The sequence below is a fragment of the Halyomorpha halys genome, unplaced genomic scaffold (assembly GCF_000696795.3).
Source record: "Halyomorpha halys isolate HHAL.00 unplaced genomic scaffold, Hhal_1.1 Scaffold297.1, whole genome shotgun sequence".
In the NCBI taxonomy this organism is placed as follows: Eukaryota; Metazoa; Arthropoda; class Insecta; order Hemiptera; family Pentatomidae; genus Halyomorpha; species Halyomorpha halys.
Genome location: NW_027109687.1, coordinates 1,535,431 through 1,541,686, shown reverse-complemented (window position 1 = coordinate 1,541,686; position 6,256 = coordinate 1,535,431). Strand labels below are relative to the sequence as shown.

General features: G+C 30.6%; 1 protein-coding gene across 2 annotated transcripts in view; it reads right to left on the bottom strand.

The window, feature by feature from the left end:
* The window catches only part of Adck5 (aarF domain containing kinase 5), a 43,998-nt gene extending 40,398 nt beyond the window's left edge, over nt 1-3,600 (bottom strand). Inside the window, exon 1 of one of the 2 annotated variants that reach the window (XM_067047860.1) lies at nt 3,453-3,600. The gene's annotated coding sequence lies outside the window, so the exon portion shown is untranslated. The remainder of the gene's footprint in view (nt 1-3,452) is intronic. The other variant, XM_067047859.1, reaches the window with a different exon arrangement.
* Nucleotides 3,601-6,256: the final 2,656 nt, after the last annotated feature.

The following is a 6,256-nucleotide window of genomic DNA, read 5'->3' as shown; positions in this document are numbered from 1 at the left end:
AATAAAAAAGTTTGTAATCATAAAATGATTTTTTTTTTTTATCTTCAGTATTTTTAGTTACTTCTCTTCGGGTATTGTATTAAAATAAAATATTAATTGTGTAACACACCCCTCCCTCAAACGGTAGATTGGCTTTTTTGTCAAAACCAACTCTTCACTATTCTACCTAGAGAGTATTTTATTTGTACATAATGTAATAGGAAGTAATAATGCTAAATATGATTAACATGTCATTTCAAAATAAAATCTAAATTATGATATGTAGATAGTTAACCGTAGATTGCTGATTGGAGAAGATGGATGAGGGAGGGGTGTGGTCAGCAAAGAAAAACAAAAATATATTTATTAATACCGGCATTTCGACCTGAGTTTCAGGTCTTCATCAGGGCTATAGAACAAAAGGGATAACAACCATCATTTAGAGAAACATAAAATTGAAAAGAAATAGTATAGAAATTTGGAATTATATTGAATTGAATAATACAAAATAATTGACTGATAATCATGGAATTAGACAGTAGCAGACTGATACCAGTAAAAGATGAAATATAACATTATGTAGATAAGAAGATAGGTATAATATAAGATATGCAACTAGTGTCTTAATTCCATGATTATCAATCAATTTTTTTGTATTATTCAATTCAATAATTTGCATAGTTCCAAATTTGTTTGTATACTATTTCTTTTCAACTTTATTTTTCTCTAAATAATGTTTGTTATTTCTTTTGTTCTCTAGCCCTGATGAAGACTTGAAACTCATGTCGGAACGTCGGCATAAATAAATATATTTTTGTTTATTCATGTTTTTCTTTGTGGACCGAACCGCCGACCACCTTCTCCAATCATAAAATTTAATTCAATTGCAGCACTCGAATGGAATAAAATACCAGTCATATTTTTATTGTAATAGGTAATTCATAAGTGAGTTTTATGGGAATTATAGTATTTCGCAGATGTAAAGAATAAAAACAGAAAAGAGTTTATTAGATTAAGTATAATATGGTTTATTAATAACGCTAGTAAACTATGCTTTGAAAGTTCTGAATAGTCAAAAAATTAAATATTTAAACTTATCAATTTTCATATATCTCGAGGATAGATCATATATGGAGGCAAAAACAAAGGATCGATATAGATAAATAAAACGAGCATTCTCCACCCCACACGTAAAATCGCCATTTGGTCAGTCAACGAACCCATCCGCCATAAAAAATGCAGAAGGCAGGTGTGGGCAGAAAAACCATGGTTCTTTTGTTTGTTTCAAAGTCAAACCCAGGCGTCTTATGATTGCAAAAAAAATATAGTTTGATGAATTACAAATTATTTATCTTACCCAAATAAACATGATTAATCCAGCGAGTTGATAATTCATTTTAAAAAAACGGTTGTTACGACCTGATAACTTATAATAATTATAAAACCAGAACGTCTAACATACGTCCGACCCCAAACTCTCCAGCGTTTTATATTAACTGTACACATCGGTTGATTTTTCTTTGCTAAACCTTTCGGGACCATGAAGGTGATGTTAAAATTAGGAAAAGATAGGTCCAGTGTTTTTCACGGTTAGCGTTTACTAACATTTTATAAAATAGAATGATATATAGACTAATCGTATGTAAAACAAATACCCACAGTTCAATATCTAAGAGATATTAACAAATTCTCTAGGTAATATTACATAAATATTTCATATAATCTTACATAAATCTTCATAACACTACTCATGTTAAAGGAATGACCCTTAGAGAACCTACTGGCAAATTTACATGGATTATCGTTATTAAATATAAAAGTTTATAAGTGTTCTATTGCAATGTTAAATTCGTCAAGGATCTGCCCAGTGGAAGTTACCTTTGTTGTGGACGAAGGAGGTAAATGAGGATGGGAAGGACAACCAGTCGTCAGGGTCAGGTTTCGCTCCACTCCCCCATCTCTTCTCCTTCTCCTTCTCCTCCCTAGTTGCCTTTTATTTACTCTTTATTACTTATTTTACCAACATAAATTCATAATGAAAGCTAAGGAGTCACTTAACATTACACACAACATGTTGATGCTGGAAACTCTGCTTTTTATCATTTTATCAACACTTTGAAATAGGATTTCAATATTCGAAGATATAAACAAACATAATGATGTTCATGAGTATCCGTATGTATTCGAGTGTCTTGTGGTTTCAGTAGTTAAAACCATTTGTATTCCAATCTTTGGCAATAAGATAAAGGCGGGTAAGATAAAGGACTAGAAGAAACAGAAATATAGAACATCTCTCCACAAATACAGCAGATTAAGCCCGAAATTCAAGAATTGAATGCTAGAAACTTTTAAGTTGTTTAAACATATATATCATTATTTAAATGTGTGAAGAATTAAATTGTTTTTCCAATCTTGCTTTAATTTCAATCAATCTTGAATTTCTGTACTCAGTTATATAATAGATAATTACTTACCATATTAAATATTAATTACTTGATGTTGTCAAAAAACAAATAAATTAAAATGTTAACAAATACGGACTCGAAATCCTATGCTTGAAATATTTAAAGCCTATCGTGATAGCTTATTATAATAGGACCGAAACGTTACTAGAATAAAAAAGTTCTGAAAATGTTTTTATAAATAAATCACATAGGGTTGTGCGTTTTTTAATTTATTAAATTCATATAATACTATAATATTATTTTTTTGTGATATCATCAAGTTTTGATAGTTTTATTAAAAATATATCGATCTTCTGGTTAAATAGTACTAATCAGCTTCGATAAACCAAAATGCTCAACTGTACTATATAATAGTATATCTAGTATTTTTTTAAATATCTTATCAATTTTTCATATCTTTTACCGTTTAAATTTAAACGGTTTTATTTATTTAAAAAAATGATAATTCTAGAGGGAATCAAAAGTGATATTAGGACACTAACTCGAGGCTAAAAGAAGGAAACATCGATAATTCTTCTGTAGAAAGTAGTGACTCTGGTTCTATCGATAATTAATAGATAGATAACATATAAGATGAATTAAACTATCGCAAAAACAGAAATGGCACAAAATACCATATTTTTATGAGGGAAATGACTTCAGGTTCTCCGTTCTGGATGAAAACAGCATCATGTTACTAAAAATATCGAGGTCGTGCTGAGTTGAGCACGGCTCAAATGGTTTTATGTTTCTGTAATACATTTCTCATGGTTCATAGGAAACCGACATGGAATTATTGCACTAGAAACCTGGTCTACCAATTATGGATTGATATAGGTATTTGCATGAGTTATTTGTTGTAAAGAACCTACTCGATTGATATTCCCATTTGCATGTATGATTTACATTTTCTTCACTACAGTGCAAAAACATCAGCTGTAGAATCTGACAATTTTTATACCGCAAGGATCTTCAAAGTTTATTGAATTGAAAAAATAAATCTGAATAATAACATGACATATGACATACCCACAAGCTTCTATTCACCAAACACAACGACGATTGCGCATTGTTGCGGTAATATTCTTTCTTGAAAGATTTCTCATCTCGTATCATATTTTTAACTAAAACAATTTTTCATATTTTCGTGGAGGGAACGACGCTGTCTTAAAAAAAATGAATTAAATATCTTATTTAAGAATTAACAACTGTTTAAAACAGGTGGTAAACACATCTGCTTTCCAGTAACAGCCCAGCTGCCAACGGTTCAAAAATGTCGATTCAGGCAAAAGGGAAATTACCTTTGGTGCTTGACCTTTCTTTGAAAATATTGAGAAACCTTTGACTCCCACTCGTCCTATTTCTCCAAGTTTGTGTCCCATTGATGTTGATTTGAAATCAGCAGGGAGCCTAAAGTATACATCGTCTGTATTCCTTCCCATCTATTTAAGATGAAAATTGAGTTATTTATTTATTAAAGTTAAATTTTTAATGAATTTCTTTTACTCAGGGCCATCTAATAAATTATATAAATTAAAAAATGATGCGTAGATAGTTGACCTTACATTAATAAGTGGAAAAGATGGACAGGGAGGGGGGGGGGGAGGTGCGGTTTGCAAAAAAGAAAAAAAAACACAAATAAACCAAAAATTATTTATTAGTGCCGACGTTGTTTAAACCTTATTTTAAGGTCTTGATCAGGGTTATAAAACAAAAAGAGTTAACTACCATCATTCAGAGAAACATAAAAATAAAAATAAATAATAGACTAACAAATATGGAAGTATACATAACAATGAATTGAATAATAACAAATAGTTGATTAGTAATAATGGAATTAGACAGTAGCAGACTTTTCAATTTTATGTTTCCCTAAATGATGGTTGTTACCTCTTTTTGTTTATTGCCCAGATGAAGACCTACAACTGGTCGAAACGTCGGGACGAATAAATAATTTTTGTTTGAGGTGTAGATAGTTGACCGTAGATTAATGATTGGAAAAGTTTGTCGGGGGGGGGGGGTGCGGTCAGCAAAGAACAACATAAATAAACAAAACCAGGCCTACCTTCTACGCTATAACCCCTGACGAAGACCTGAAACTCAGGTCGAAACGTCGGCATAAAATAAATAAATATGGTTTTGTTTATTTATGTTGTTCTTAGTGACCGCACCCCCCGACAAACTTTTCCAATAATTTTTGTTTGTGTTTTTTTTTTACTTAATAATAATAATAACTTTAGAATTACTTTCTGAAGAGGAAATTACTGGCAATTTACTTCAAAATTTCAAACAATTTTTTGGTTTCAGAACCTTTCAAGATCTTCTCAAACAGTCCATTACAGGAAGAAGGTGTGTATAGGGGTTTATTTTTGTACATAAAGCCAAATCCGGAGTATGAGGAGGGTTTGTATTAATGTTCCAGGAAGTATAAAGTAAAAAACTCCATTCGAATGCAAAAAAAAAAACAATGGCCTACAGATTATGTTATATTTTTACGGACTTTATGCTTGCTACACGTACCTGAAACGTGCCCTCTAGTCGGGACTTTTCAGTGAAAATGTTTGTCCGACGAAGAGATGAAAAATGAGCATCAATGCTGTCTCAAGGTCATGGCAAGAAGCTGGTATGATATTGTCATACAAAAGCTATCACAGAGTCTTCAAAAATACATCGATCGAAACGGCAACAATTTTGAACAAATTTATAAATTATCTATTATATAACATTATCCATAAGATAATGTTAATATTTGAGAAAATTAACGGAATGTTTTATTTTTAGAAAAGAAAACCTTACTTTCGGCATTTCCTCGTATTTTTATATAATAAAAATTAATATTCTGATGGTCTAATAAAAAAATTATTAGTCATGATTCATTGATTGTTGGTATGAAAAAATGTTATACATCCACCAATACCCTAATCTGTATTTGTCGCTGTAAAGTAGAGTATGTTCAGTTATTTTTAAATATAGGTTACACCAACATCGAAAATGTTTACCACGATTATCAAAAAAAAGAAGGATGAAAAAGAAACAAGTGTCCTTATCACAATGCATCATGTATCTATAATAAACAAAGGACAGTTATTTGAAGAGGAATAGGCCACCAACTTTTATCAACTGATGCAATATTGACGTTTTTTTGTCCATGTTGTTTAATAGGTGTTTTCAATAATTATTCTTTTAATTATAATTTTTATTTTCAAAAATATTATTGTCGAAATTGTTTGACCAAAAGACCTAAAATTATTGTCAACTTATGAAGTATTAACACTTTATAATATATTATAACAATGACTGAATGAATTCATCATGAAAACTTGAATATTTTAGGAAAATTAATCTTCTTCTTCAATAAGGTACAGATTCTGGGGAGTAAAGATGCGCAAAGGTAAGAAGTTGCATGGCTCCGAGCCCGCCTGTTGTGTATACTTTATTTATTCTTATATATTTTACACACAATAAATTTTATCTTATAAAAAGTTCAGGTCGGAAAACCCTCCTGAGGGTCACACAGCCTCTACAAAATGATATAATTTATTAGAATACAAGACAAATCTAACCTTTGAGCGTAGATACCCTTGTACACAACCGTCGGTCTAGAAACAATACTACCACAATGAACCCAAGACCCTTAATAGGTTATCATACTTATTTTAAATAAAACAGATAACCATGGAGAGCTAATATTAAGAAAATTTAATATTTTTAATGAAAACAATTAAGATAGTCAATATCATATGAACTTAAGAATCTATCTATAAGTTAATCAGTTATTCGAATAGAAGTACAGTGAGTCAAAGAATACTTGGGTTCAAAAAGTGTCAGTCCCA